The sequence below is a fragment of the Cupressus sempervirens genome, chromosome 11, assembly GCF_028749045.1.
Source record: "Cupressus sempervirens isolate cs-2001-9-10 chromosome 11, ASM2874904v1, whole genome shotgun sequence".
NCBI lineage: Eukaryota > Viridiplantae > Streptophyta > Pinopsida > Cupressales > Cupressaceae > Cupressus > Cupressus sempervirens.
Genome location: NC_143128.1, coordinates 774639830 through 774655816, shown reverse-complemented (window position 1 = coordinate 774655816; position 15987 = coordinate 774639830).

Sequence of the window (15987 nt, the reverse complement as noted above, 5' to 3'; positions counted from 1 at the left end):
GGTATACCAAATCCACATTTCCCTAAATTCCAATTCCTATTTTGCAGACTCAAACAATGGATTAGGAATTTTTGATGATTTCAAATTCCAATTCCCACTCAAATCCGAGATACAAACGGACCCTCAAGGAAAATTTGGAACTCTTTCGAGACATAGTCTTTTGTCTAATTCTATATCAGTTGTATTGCATACTTTGCTACTATAATTTTCTTTGCCTCTAAGTGAATACACTTCTCTATTGTACCTCTTTCTTCCATTAATATATTGTGCAATACCTTCTTGCCTAATGTTAATGTGTTGCTTCCATTCTTCAACTTGTATGTTGTATCTATTTTCCTTTGAATGATATAGAGTGAAGATCCTTCCTTATAGAATTCTATTGATTTTTTATCTACATGTGGTTTTTGAGGGGGAAAAAAAAAGATTGAATCTGTGTGCTTTGGGATTATATTGATGAATTGTGTAGTTCTAGGCAGAGATAAGACTAAATGTACTATTTGGTGTATCACCCCTCTAGATTAGACTAGGTAGTTTTATTTCATTCATTTCCTTCTTCCTTTTCCTTCAAGAAGTAGTTAGGTGCATCTTGATAGTGAGGAAGTTAGCCTTCTCTAGAAATTCAATCTCATTGTTCAAGTCCCACAACTTGGAGATTATTTCCATGTTTCACAAGGTTGCCTTTAGGTTAAACTTCAGGCAAGGGTGCAAACCTTTGTGAAAACAAGACCTAAAATAGATGGAAGTGAGGAATGAGTAGGTCCAAAAATTGATGGAGGAGATAAAGGATTCAGATTAGGTATATAAGGAACCAAAATGGATGGAAAATGTGGAGCATTTACATAAGAGATATTGCAACCCAAAAAGGAGGGATGGAAAGAAGTAGTAGGATAAATGCCCAAAATAGATGTGGAATAAGATGGATAGAAACTTTGGGGTGAAGATGGAAGGACTTGGAACCATTAAGGGAAAGAAGGGATACCAACATCCAGAGATAGACTTTTATTTCTTTCTTCAATTTGATGTTCATTATCTATAACATAAGATGTGAGTCTATTAGTAGGTGAAGGAGTTGAAGTTTTAGATATGATAGTTAGTTCTTCTTTTATAGATCTATCACCATGGGTTATAGGGTATGTATGATCATGAAGAAGAGTGGAGAGGAGGGGAGGATCTTGATTTGGATGGAGGGAGGATAATAGCTCTTGAGATGGAGTATGTATAATGATAGGATTTGAATATGGATGGAATGGTGACTTCTCTTTAGATAGAGTGAATGGTAAAAGTGGATCATGTAGGGGAATACATGGGATGGTGGGATCTTGAGATGAAGTATGTATAATGGTAGGATCATGATTTAGGCAAGTGGATATTACAACATGCTTTTGGACAAGATCTTGATAGGATTGGATTGGAGTTGGTGGTGTGATAGGAGATGTATGGATGGTTTCTTTAAGTGACGTAGATGGATGGATGGGAGGTTCTTCAATGGGGATGAGTTGATGGTGGAAGGACTCATCAAGTTTATTACATGGGATTTGTGTAATGCTAGGAGGAGGAGATGTGGATAGGATTTGGAGGAATGTGATGGATGGGAGGTAGGAGATGGAAGGGAATTGATAAGTGGGGTGGATGAAATAGGGATGATAGCAATGGGATGATAGAAGAGGAATGATGGGTGTGGGAGATGGGTTTTATTTTAGTTTCCTTGTAAAACTCCTTGGAGATGTGTGTGTTGGATTGGGAAGAATAAGGGGATTAAGGTGATGCATTGTATAAATAGGATTGGTTGGAGGATTTGAAAAGTAGTTTGGAGGATATTGATATGGTAGGTTTGGATTAGGGATATAGCTAGTAGCATTGTTCTGGAAGGGTGGAGATTGAGATATGAAGGTGGAGAAAGATGGAGACATGACCAATGTATGAGGGGAATATGTGGGCGTGATATAGGAAGGAGGTGTGAATGAGTGCACTAATGGATTTCCCTTGTCAAAGGTATGATGAGGAATACTAGCAAGTATCCATGAAGGTATGATGGAGTAGTTTGGAGGAGTGTTTGGATTTTGGATGATGTTTGGAGGAATGTTTGGATTTTGGACGATGTTTGGAGAAAGATCTCTAAAGATTTCATTGTACCTATCATGGTCAACAAGACCTTCATCATCATTGTAACAGGATGGAGTGAGAGAATAGGTGGGATGACCAAATTCATCATAATAGATTTGTGACATCATGTTTTGATGATGATTTGGATAGAGATGAAGGATGAATATGGATGAACACTAAAGCTCAAATTAGTATAAAAAGTAAGCTCAAAATGGGATTTAGATGAAGCTCATAATAAGAGGAAGGCCTAACTCCAAAGAAGATGGAAATGGGGTGGGAAATGAAGAAAACTTGGCTTGTTAGGATATGGAGAAAAGGAGGACTTGATGTAAGATTTAGAAATGATGATACTAGAGCAAAACAACATAGGATAATAGAATGGGTGTGATTGGGATGACAATATTTTGGAAGCTTGGATGAATCTCTGATGAGGTAGTGACTATGCTAAGTATGCCATAGTTTAACTTTGAGATAAGGTTTTTGGATCAAGTGAACAAGCAATCCCTCAAAGGACAAAGTAACTTTGAGGGAGATAAATAATGGATCTCTTTTTTGGCAAAAAGGACATTTGATAACCAACATTGATAGATGTGTATGTTCAACAAATGTTTTCCATGAGGTCATTTCATAGATAAGATAGTTCAAGCACACTTTATGCCTATGGTCAATTTGGATTTGATGCAAGGCTAAAAGGGTAGCTGCTAGTTCATTTGTAATAAGATCTATGGAGTCTTCCCAAATGATTATTATGCATGTGACCCACTTAAGAGTCTATTCTGACCATGCTAAAATCATGGGAAATTTTTTCCACGTCAAACTAGCATTAGAAATGCATTGCCCAAACTTAAGTGGATTAAGAATAAAGATTACCTCTCTTTTCATTTATATATCGGCTGGAGGAGTTTACTAGTTTGAAATTATATCCAAAGGGGACGTGCTTCCTAGAGGATGATGAATTTGCTAGAAGAACTCCTAGGTTGTTGTGGATGATCTTTCTAACAACTTTTGGTACATGTTTTGCATACTTAAATGGTTCTATTTTACAAGAAATAAAAAGATAACTCAAAGATGTGTTAAAAGACACAATCTTAAGACATGCAAGACACTTTGTTCATTCTAATTTTAAAGCTTTTAGTTTTTTCCTATTTGTGACTTTTGAAGACACTCATGATTAGTATCTAAGGTTCTTCCCAACTTAAAATCATGTCATCAACATAATAAATCAAGTGTGAAAGCTTTGAAAAGAGGGAATAAGAGCAATTTTCCTTTAGAGCATTTGAGATTGGATGAGTTCTTTTTAAACACCAAAGTTTGAATTGTGTTAATTTGCAATGTTTATTGATTTTTAAGCATTTGAGATTGAGTTAAAATGTTTTATGCCCAAATTGAAGCATGAGTTATAACAATGGTTTGTTGATCCTTTTAGTTTGATTTCTACACATTCATTTCAACAAAGTGTTTGTTGATTTCTTTAAAGCATTCAAAGATTAAATTTTGGTTGAGTTTTAGCCTTTTGCATTCAAGTTTTAATTGATAATTTTGTTAGGCCCAAACTAAAGTGTGATTTCATCAAACCAATGTTTAAACATGCAAGTGCATTCTTTTTAACACAATCTTAAAAACTTAACCAAAACCTTCAAGCACAATGTTAGTAAAATATCAATTTTCTAAGCTGCTCCAACTACACAAAGATAAAATGCACAGTCAGACCTATAGGATTTTGTAGTTTTGTAAATGCACTACAGAAAACATCATATGCACTATAGAATCTTTCAAATGTTCTAGAGGATTGATCAAATGCAGGACAAAAACTGTCAAATGTGTTGCAAGATTTATCAAATGGGCTACGAAAACTAGCCAATGAGCTAAAAGACTTGCAAATGCTCTAAAAGAACTGTCAAATGCACTAAAAGAACAATCAAATGTGCTAAAAGAACAGTCAAATGCACTGAAAGAATAGTCAAATGTGTTGAAAGATCAATCAAATGTGTTGAAAGAACAGTCAGATCTAGTGAAATAATTTTTAGGTCATTTGATGTAGTAGTGAGTGCAAAAAGTGCAAAATATGCAAATGCACTACAAGATTTAACAAATGCGCTACAAGAATGCATAGATATGCTAAAAGACTAGGCAACTGCATTGTTACAACTTTAAAATGTATTATTTAATATTTGAAATACATTGTTTTATATTGTAAATACACTATTTTAAGAAAGAGATGTGTTATTCAAACCAACAAATGCATTGTGAAAGTATTCATTAGGCGCTACAAAAATGTGTAAATGTGCCACAAATCTAACAAATGTGTTGTAGGAAGTGGTATATGTGCTAAAACGGTAAAGAATGAAATTTTCTTGGGCTATTTTAAGGTATTTTAAGAAATTTCTGAAATATTTTATGTGGCCATTCATCTTTTAAGCATGTTTCCAAGCCTACACAAACAAAAAAAAATTACCTAGAAAGCACTAAAAACCATCATACATTAGATTGTTATCTTGCAAGCAAAAAGAAGGATAAATTGGATGAATGAATGACCCATTTGTGGGGTCCCACTAGACATGCCAAAATGTAGAGCTATGGAAGTTAGCATGCAAATAACATTATCAAATATTATAACATTCATGAACCAAAAACAAAACTCAAATATAGATAGACAAAATAAGGTGCAAAAGAGAATGCAAACCATAAGGAAAGCACCCAACAAGCCTCCTTGATTATGTAGATGTGTCCAATGATGGGGATGTATGCTCAAACATGCTTCAATCCTTCAATGGATGAGAACCTTCAAATGGATGACACATGGTGTATAGGGTGAGTGAGGATTCATGCATGGTAAGGGTATGATTTAGTGATTTCTTCAAAGGGGCATTATGAATTTGCATGAAAGTTGATTCCTAACATTATGACTTTAGTTTCAAGGGTGGATGATGTTGTCACTTAGGTTTGCACCCTTGTCCAAAGCCTATGCATGAGGACAACCTAGTGAAACATGGAAACAACCTCCAATCTGTGGGACTTGAACTGTGAGGTTGAGTCTCCAGAGAAGGCGGGCTTCCTCTTACTATAAGGATGCACCTAACTACTCTTGGAGAGGAAAAGGGAGAAGGAAAGCATGAAAGAAAATCTACCTAATCTATTTTAAAGAGGTGATGCACCAAAATAGAGTGTTCAGACCAATCTCTGCCCATATGTGCACTATTGAACCAGAATGAAACTAAGGATATACACATTCAGACTTGCTTTTAATCTAATAACCACATGCAGACCAGAAAAATAGAATGAATGACACAAGGAAAGAGAAGATTCACTTATATGTCATTCACAAGCTGAAAGAGATATAGTCAAGTAGATTACAGACTTCCACAAAACAATGATGAAGGTAAAGAGTTCTTGCACTTTCATACCAATGGCTGAAGGAGATAACATAGAGAATCATACAGTTCAGAGGCAAGGGGAATTTTACACTAGAGTTGCATAGCAATAGCAGAGAACAATAGAGAATGTTTTGACCCTTTCAAAACTTACAAAATCTGCCTTTATAGTGTAGGCATAACTGAGATGTCCTCTAATTGTAGTTACTCCTCAACCACTGCATTGAAGTCCAAAAGCGGTGGAGTTCTCTCCCACGTTTAGCATTCATTTCCTAGTGGTTGGGATTGATCATGAAGATTGGATTCACAAAAGACCTTGATTTCCTCTGTTACTAGTTCGTGAATCAGGAAGTTAACTTAGTCAATCTATCTTGGCACTGGGATGAGCCACGTGGGCCAATTAGTTCATTCCATTTTGCCACCTCACAAGTCTTACATGGTTGACCATTCCTTCCTTCACTAACTACACCAACTTTTCTCAAAGGATCCTGACGGTGACATTACACTAACCGCCAGCTACATCTAACCGTTACTGCCTCAACTAGACCCATAGAACTCTAAGGATACATGGAAAATCCTCGCTATGTTGCTATAGCTAAAGATCGAGCATCTTTTCATAACGACCTAGTGAGAAACATCAATCTTCCACCATCCGACGGTCCTAAAGATACACCCACTCTGTCAGTGTGCTGACCAATAGAAACCTGGCCTTTCTTCAACTTGTCCAGTAAGTTCTTACTTTTGCGGCATGCCAAGGAAAATAGGACCCACAATCCACATGTTGCTAGGTCATTAACTTGCTATACCTAAATAGCGTGCATCTTCCCATAACGAGTTAATGAGGACCTTTGATCCATGTTGATCATACGATAGTGAAAGATGCACTGAAGGGACTAGCCAAATTTTTGCACTGTCATTGCCCTAGCCAATGAGAAATCAACCAACTATCAATGTGTCATTAATCTGTACATTCATTCTTGGTGCATCATTGGTTCGAGGTCCACCCTGTGGCTTATGGAAAAAACCTAGCCCCACAAGACACGTGGCAGCGAATTGCTATCTCGCTATATATATCTTTTGAGCATCTTTCCATAGCGAGTTAATGAGAGCCATTGATCTAAGGTCAATCCAAGGGTGAATAAATTGCATCAGGCATTCTGAAGATTGGTGGGTCCCATACTCACTAAGTCACTATGAGTAAACAGCTTACAACTTTCCATAGTGAGTTAGCGAGGACTATTGATTTTTCATTGATCTGATGGTCAAAATTCCTCCTGAGCATCCACGTCACATGAGGTCCCACCAAACACTCATTTCACGGTGAGTCGCTATATCGCTAACAATGAGCTATTTGAATTTTCTAGTAGCGAGGTAGCGAGCGCCAATGACTTTATCCAAAATTGGTGCCAAAAAAACAAAAAACCACCACTGCCAAACTGGGCCCATCAATCCACATGGCAAACACTCGTTAAGTTACTATGCATATCTATCAAGTAGCTTTTCTTGGCAACATAGCAAGGGTCGTAGATCCTGAGAAGATCCAACGATGGGATAGGATACAGGCCAGCCGAAACATATCATAAGTTTGATTTTTTTTTTTTTTTATGTTTCTCAGGCATTAAAATAGCATTAACTCTGGGAACTAGCCGTTGGTAGGTAAGCATTTAAAATTTGAATATTGGTGAGGTGCAAAAATGAGCAACATTTCTGGCGACTCACAGGGGATGCAAGCTTGCTATGCATAAGACCAGTGGCCTGAAGCATCCATTGGGTTACAGAGTCATAAAATACATAGATTCTAAGCAGTGTGAAACCCTAACCTTACCTTTGAGATAGAAAAACATTGAAAAACCCTTGTCTCTACAACTAGAACTAGAGACCAAAACCTTCATCTGCAACCTTCAAAATTTCAAAACTTGCTATCTTACAGAGACAACTATGCCCGTGCACTTCTTGGAAAAGCAGAGAACAAATAGAAAAATAAAACTAAATTAACTATATACATGGAATCTCAAACCCTCAGAAACATGGCTTGAGATAAATCCCATTGACTGGGATGGGCAAAATTTCACCACCAGGCCTGCTTAACTAGAAAGCATTGGCCTGTTTACAACTTTCAATCAGATAGGGACCACTCCACAATGCATTGAACTTTGAGTGTCTTCCTAGTTTTTCCCTATCTGCATCCCATTTTAGAACCAAATCTCCCTCCCTAAAGATTCTGACCCTAGCCTTTTTGTTAAAACTCTTTTTGACCTATTGCTGGTGTGTTTCTAGGGTCTGCATAACGTGATTCCTTTTCTCTTCTAGCTCCATCAATTCTGACATTCTGACTGTCATGCCCTCATCTTCAATCAATTCCAACTGATGAGCTAACTGTAGGGCTGGGAACTCCAATGAAATTGGAAGCCTTGCTTCTCTACCATATACCAGCACAAATGGTGAATTCCCTATTGATCTTTTAGCTGTTATCCTATCAACCCATAGAGCTATCCTTAATTTTTTATGCCAACACCTCTGGTTATCCTCTATTGTCCTTTTAATAATTTTGATCAGGTTCTTGTTAGATGATTCAGCCAGGCCATTACCTTGAGGATAGTAATTTGAGGATGTACTCAAATAGATATTATGATCCACTGCTCATGCACAAATCTGAGCTCCAAAAAAAGACTTTGCATTATCTGAAATAATGGTTGAAGGGGCACCAAACCTAGTCACAAATCCATCAAGGAACTCAACAACTAAAGATTCAGTGGCATCCTTCAATGCAACTTCCTCTGTCCATCTGGTGAAGTAATCTATAGCATCTAAAATCCATTTGTGACCAGAACTGGAGGAAGGATTGATAGGGCCTATGAAATCCAATCCCCACTGAGCAAAAGGTTGATCCACCTGGATAGGATGAAGGGGAAGAACTGCAAATCTTTTTTTGCCAGAGAAGAAGGCACATTTTTCACATTTCCTCACATATTTATGACAATCATAGAACAAGGATGGCCAAAAGTAACCAGCCCTCATGATCTTCATTGCAGTTGTCCTTGCTGAGAAATGGCCACCATCAGGACCATCATGAAGTTCTTTGATCATTCTTTCAGCTTGGTCTATATCAAGGCATCTTAATAGGGCTCCATTAAAATCTCTTCTGAAAAGGATACCATCAACTATGACATAAGGAATTGACTACAGTCTATACTATTTCCTTTTAGTTCTATCTAATCCTTGAGGGTATCCATTCCCTAATAAGAAATTCCTCATACCATCCATCCAACTCTTTGGGTCACCATTTCTTACCTCTTGTTGCTCTGTCAATACCATGGCAACCTCCTCATCAGGTTCTTGAGATGATAACATCTATTTACACAACCCCCTCCCTCTTACTAGCTTGGTAATCTGAATGTCAACATCATATTCCATTACCTTAGTAATCCAGCCAACTTTTTTCTCACCAATATCTTTATTCAAAAGGAAATCCTTCACACTGGCATGGGGTACTAACAAATGAATCTTATTATGAGACAGGAGGTGTCTGAATTTCTTCAAAGCTCTGATGACTGCAAGGGCTTGCTTCTCAACATAACTGTACTTATCTTCATACTCTTTAAGCCCTTCACTAAAGAAAGCTATGGGCTACTCGTCACCTTTATCATTTATTTGAGTCAGGATAGTAGAAATACTTGACTCACCACCTAGAGTATAAAGGATGAAATCCTTCTCAAACTTTGGGTTCATGAGAGTAGGGGCTGAGACTATGGCTACCTTGATCCCTTCAAAACTTTCCTTCCCTTCCTTGGTCCATGCAAAGACCATACCTTTCTTGAGCATAGCTGTAAGAGGTTTTACCATGGTAGCAAGATTAGGGATAAACCTTCTCACAAAATTTATCCTACCAAGGAAACTTTGCAGCCCCTTCTTGTGTTTAGGAAGCGGGAGAGCAAGTATTGCTTTTTTTCTCTCTGGATCAATCGTTAAGCCATCCTCAGATACAACATGTCCTAATAATTTTCCTTGGTTGGTAGCAAAGACACACTTGCTTGGGTTAAGGGAAACCTCAAACTCTCTACATCTTAAGAATACCTTTCTTATATGATCAAAATGATCTTCTACATCCTTTGAATACACAATAATATCATCAAGGTAAACTAAGACAGACTTGTTAATCAATCTTTTGAAAGCCATCTCCATTGCCTTTTGAAATGTAGCACCTACATTGGTTAGCCCAAATGGCATCTTACAATAAGCATAGGTACCCCATTTAGTGGTAAATGCAGCCTTGTATCTATTAGACTCCTTAACTAGCACTTAATTGTAGCCAGAAAATCCATCAAGAAATGAAAATCTCTTTGAACTGCTAACCTTGGACAAAATCTGCTCCATAGAAGGGAGGGGGTGGTGATCTTTAAGGGAAGCCTGGTTAAGGTCTCTAAAGTCCACACACAATCTAATTTCTCCATCCTTTTTCCTAACAGGGACAAGATTTGCTACCCATGATGAGTGCTTGATATGGAAAATTATGTGGGCCTCAATCAATTTGGATAGCTCCTTTCTCATTAAAGGTTTAATCTTGGGATTTACTGGTCTCTATTTTTGTCTTACTGGTTTTACATTATCAACTAGATCTATGGTATGCTGAAATAACCTTGGGTCAAAACCCTTTAAATCATCATATGTCCAAGCAAAAACATCACTAAATTCTTGACACAGATGAATAAAATTTTCTTGTTCAATTTCAGAACATACCTTAACCATGTTTAAAGACCTTCCATCAGCAACCATGACTGGAATGTAGTCACTTTCATCAGCAGCTAGGTTCATGCATCTGCCTCTTGTTTGGTCATTGGGATTAAAAACACTTTCTAAGGTAATGAGACCCTTAGGTAGCTTATTAGAACTAAGATGAATGATCTGATCACCATACTGATTCTGCAATCTTGATTAATTTCTCTTTGAAATTTTTTCCTCATTCTACAAGAAACTCACAATTTGCTCATCAAACTCAAACACTTTCCAATGGGTGTTGTTATCAGGGATAGTAGGCCTTACTACCACTCTGATTTGTTGCTTCTTCTCCTCCTCAAGATTCCCTGGCACATCATAAGATGCACCTATTGCTGCAAGTCTATCAGCATGTCTATTTTCTTTTCTAGGGACACTTTGAATGTTAAATGCATTGAAACCTTCAAGCAAATCCCACACTCTATGTTTATAAGACTTGAGCAAACCATTCTTGGTGGTATTCTGATTTCTCACTTGATTAACCACAAACTCATTGTCTCCATACACCCTTAAGGCTTGGATTCCTCTTTTTTGAGCAAGTAGGAGGCCTTGAATCAAGGATTCATACTCAGTCACATTACTAGTGCAACTGAATTGGAGCCTAAATGAGAAGTAATACCTTACTTGTGCAGGAGAAATCAACATCACACCGACCCCTAATCCATTTTTATTTCTTGATCCATCAAAGTACATACTCCATATTCCACTCATATCTTCTTTAGTACTCACAAGATTGGGAACTAGAGCATCTTTTTCCATGATACAATATTTATTGAGGCCTATCTCAAGGGTTTCTAACATAGGGTCAAATTGATATGCATTAGCCCACTCATCCAACAAAAAATCAGGTATCTCTGCTAGGGAAGTAGTGGGTTCATTCACTATGTCACTCTCATCCATCTCTAGGATAGGGTAATTCATGTTGATGGAGTTGGGGATGTAGGGTTCAGTATGATGGAGGGCTTGAGGCTCTACTCTAATTGAAGCATTTTCTCCATATCTCATCTTGAAAGACATATATGACCAATCATAAGATATGAAACCACCTATTTGGGCAATAAAGTCTCTTGACAGACAGATGGCAAAATATGGCTTGACCTCAGCAACAGAGATATCTTGGGTTATAGTACAACTAGGGCATGCATGTAAGGCCATCTCCACATTCTTAAGGATCCCTATAGTCTTGACAGTACTACCATCCAACTGTAATACATCCCTAACAATGGGCTCATATTTCATTCCCAAAGCATCAGCAACACACCTAGGCATCACTGAACTGCTAGCTCCTGAATCGATCATGCAATTATGGACTAGATTGCCCCCTATAATTAGAGAAACATAGAATGGAGGAGGTCTAACCTTTTTTCTTGTTTCTACTTCCCTTGATGGTTTTACTAGACTTGTGGCACTTTCCATACTAGGTGTCTGATCTTTTGGTTCAATCTTTTCCAATTCTTGTTGCAATAACCTCCTTTGCATGGGTATAGTAGCAATAGCATTCCACATGGAGATATTCACATTTTTATTCTTCATTTTCTCTACCACACTAAATGGCATAGCAGGTGTCTTGGTAGAAACTTTGGAAGATGCAATTGTATGAGGTTGAGGTGGAATAGCCTGAGGATCACTTGTTTCCTTTTTTCCATGATTTTACCTTTGCTGTTGAAAGGTACTCGATTGATTATTTTCTTCTTGCTCATAAGATACTGCACTTGAAATTGAGGCCTAATTAGGGGGAGGAGGGATAACATCTTCCATAGCTCTTCTTTTTCTTCTAGTGTTATGAGCAATATAATCCTGGTTTACTTTACAATGCTCCTCCATTTGATGATTCATAAAAGAGCAGTCACCCTGTCTTTGCATATCTGAGGCATCCTTATGTTGGTCCTCTTTGTATGATTGTTTTGTTGCAGGCTCTTGGATTGTCAAAGCCATAAAAGATTTAGCCTTTTGACACATACAATAGGCATAGGAGTAGTTGTAGGATGGACAAAAATCCTGATCTTGAGCCATATTGTTTTGAGGGACTATGGCCCTACTTTGATTTACATTTGAGGTTGAAGCATGGCCACCCTGCCTACTCTGATCAAAAGAATTATTCCAATGATTAGGATTTGGAGGCCTACCACCACTTGGGGTTTGATATTGCAATTGATGAGATTTACTACCTTGAGCTTGCTGTCTTTCTAAAGTCACCACCTTGTTGCTCACTTTCTGCATCATAGAGAAATTATCCTCCAACCTCTTTCCTTGATCTTGTAATCTTTTCTCTAGGTTCTTCTCTCTTTTTTCCATGTTCTGCATCAAAGATAATATCATTTCTCTAACTTCATCTATCCCATTTGAAGATGTAGAAGCTTGAGGGACTGGGACAAGGGATTTTGATGTAGAAGTTGTGTGAAGAGGAGCCACTGTTGGTTGATGATTTGGAACATTAGGGAAGAGGGGCATAGGAGGCCTTGGAGCTAACTTGCCTCCTTGTATTAGGATGTTCTCTGATTTTATTACTATTTCATAAGCATTAGGTAAGGTATCTCCTCCCATAGTTTGGATTGTGGTGGCAATATCACTGTTAAAAGCTCTAAGATAATGCAAGAAGGCATTACTAGGGGTAGGCTTCACTGAAGTAGGTATTCTATCCCATGTCTTTTGAAATCTATAATTAAAATCAGTCATACATTCATGGGGGGCTCTTTTTATAGTAGTGAACTACTCTAAAGGTGACAAATAGTCACTTTTATCCTCAAAATGTTTGCACAATCCTGCTCCTAATCCATCCCAATCTATTATAGAACCATGAGCTAAACCTCTATACCATTGTAGTGCTTTTCCTTTCAAGGATGAGGCTAGGACCCTAACTGCAACATCATCCTCTGTAATACCATGGACATTACAAACATTTGCAACCTTTTGAATGTGTTCTGAGGGAGAGATAGAAGTTTCACCAGTAAACTCTGGTATACTTTTGAGAGTAGCTACTGGTATATCATGTCTTTGGGCTAATAGGAGAGGGCTCGTGGAAAAAGTATGAGCTCTAGGAAATGCCATATAGACAAGTGATCTATTGATATTTATTGATGGCAATCTAGGCTGAGATCTAATAGCAGGAGGAGTAGAGATAGATCTTGCAAGGGTATTTGTTACTATTGCACTCCTAACTGGTGATAAAGATATTCTAGTCCTCCTTCTTCTAGGATTTGAAAGCGAAAGCTCTTGGTAATGAAACTTACCTCTAGAAGATTCCCTTGTTTCAGCTCTAGGCATGAATCACTGCACCTTTGGTTTGGAACCAGATATGTATTGAAGCTCAGAGTTGCCAAGTACTTTGAAGAATGAGCCTCTTGAAGGCTTGAACACTAAAGCCAGTACTATCTCCTCGGTATTGGTCTTGAAATCTTCCCTTTGACACCAATAGGCTTGAAATTTTAAGATTGTTGTTGTCCCATCGGGCATGCCAGAAACTATTGTCACTTAGGTTTGCACCCTTGTACAAAGCCTACGTGTGAGGAAAACCTAGTGAAACATGGAAACAACCTCTAAGCTGTGGGACTTGAACTGTGAGGTTGAGTCTCCGAAAAAGGCCGCCTTCCTCTTACTATTAGGATGCACCTAACTACTCTTGGAGAGGAAAAGGGAGAAGGAGAGCATGAAAGAAAATCTACCTAATCTAATCTAAAGAGGTGATGCACCAAAATAGAGTGTTCAAACCAATCTCTGCCCATATGTGCACTATTGAACTAGAATGAAACTAAGGATATACACATTCAGACTTGCTTTTAATCTAATAACCACATGCAGACTAGAAAAGTGGAATGAATGACACAAAGAAAGAGAAGATTCACTTATAGGTCATTCATAGGCTAAAAGAGATACAGTCAGGTAGATTATAGACTTCCACAAAACAATGGAAAAGGCAAAGAGTTCTTGCACTTTCATACCAATGGTTGAAGGAGATAAGGTAGAGAATCATATAGTTCAAAGGCAAGGGTAATTTTACACTGGAGTTGCAGAGCAATAGCAGAGAACAACAGAGAATGTTTCAACCCTTTCAAAATTTACAAAATTTGCCTTTATAGTGTAGGCATAACTGAGATGTCCTCTAATTGTAGTTACTCCTCAACCACTGCATTAAAGTCTGGAGACGGTGGAGTGCTCTCCTGTGTTTAGCATTCATTTCCTAGTGGTTGGGATTGATCATGAAGATCAGATTCACAAAAAACCTTGATTTCCTCTGTTCCTAGTTTGTGAATCAACGAGTTAACTTAGTCAATCTATCTTGGCACTGGGATGAGCCATGTGGGCCAATCAGTTCATTCCATTTTGCCACCTCACGAGTCTTACATGGTTGACCATTCCTTCCTTCACTAACTGCGTCAACTTTTCTCAAAGGATCTTGACTGCAATGTTACACTAACCACCAGCTGCATCTAACCATTACTACCTCAACTAGACCCACAAAACTCTAAGGATACATGGAAAATCCATGCTATGTCACTATAGCTAAAGATCAAGCATCTTTCCATAACGACCTAGCGAGAAACATCGATCTTCTACCATCTGATAGTCTTGAAGATACACCCACTCTGTTAGTGTGCTGACCAATAGAAACCTGGCCTTTCTCCAACTTGTCCGATAAGTTCTTGCTTTTGAGGCCCACCAATGAAAATAGGACCCACAATCCATGTGTTGCCAGGTCATTAACTCACTATACCTAAACAGCGTGCATCTTCCCATAGGGAGTTAACGAGGACCTTTGATCCATGCTGATCTGACAATAGTGAAAGATGCACTGAAGGGACTGGCCCACTTTTTGCACTGTCATTGCCCTAGCCAATGAGAAATTGACCAACTACCGACATGTCATTAATCTATACACTCATTCTTGGTGCATCATTGGTTCGAGGTCCACCCTGTGGCTTATGGAAAAAACCTGGCCCCACAAGACACATGGCAGCGAATCGCTATCTCGCTATATATATCTTCTGAGCATCTTTCCATAGCGAGTTAATGAGAGCCATTGATCTCAGGTCAATCCAAGGGTGAAGAAATTGCATCAGGCATTCTGAAGATTGGTGGGTCCCATACTCGCTAAGTCGCTATGAGTAAATAGCTTACAAATTTCCATAGTGAGTTGGCGAGGACTATTGATTTTGCATTGATCTGACGGTCAGAATCCCTCCTGAGCATCCACGTCACATGAGATCCCACCAAACACTCATTTCACGATGACTTGCTATGTCACTAACAACGAGCTATTTGAATTTTCTAGTAGCAAGGTAGCAAGCGCTGGTGACTTTATCCAAACTCGACACCGAAAAAACAAAAAACCACCACTACTAAATTAGGCTCGCCAATCCACGTGGAAAACACTCACTAAGTTGCCATGCATATATATCGAGCAACTTTTCTTGGCGACGTAGCGAGGGTCGTGGATCCTGAGAAGATCCAACGATGGGATAGGATGCAGGCCGGCCAAAACATATCATAAGTTTGATTTTTTTTTTTTTCATGTTTCTTAGGCATTAAAATAACATTAACTCTAGGAACTAGCCATTTGCGGGTAAGCATTTAAAATTTGAATATTGGCGGGGCGTAAAAATGAGCAACAGATGATTTGTGAGAGGATAGGGGTTCAATTTATAGGCCAAGGATGTGAGATGTAGGTCCAAGATGCAAAGATGGAGGAAGGATGAGGGAGTGCTAGGATGCAAGGAAAGGGGAGCACATGGATTGTGCTTCT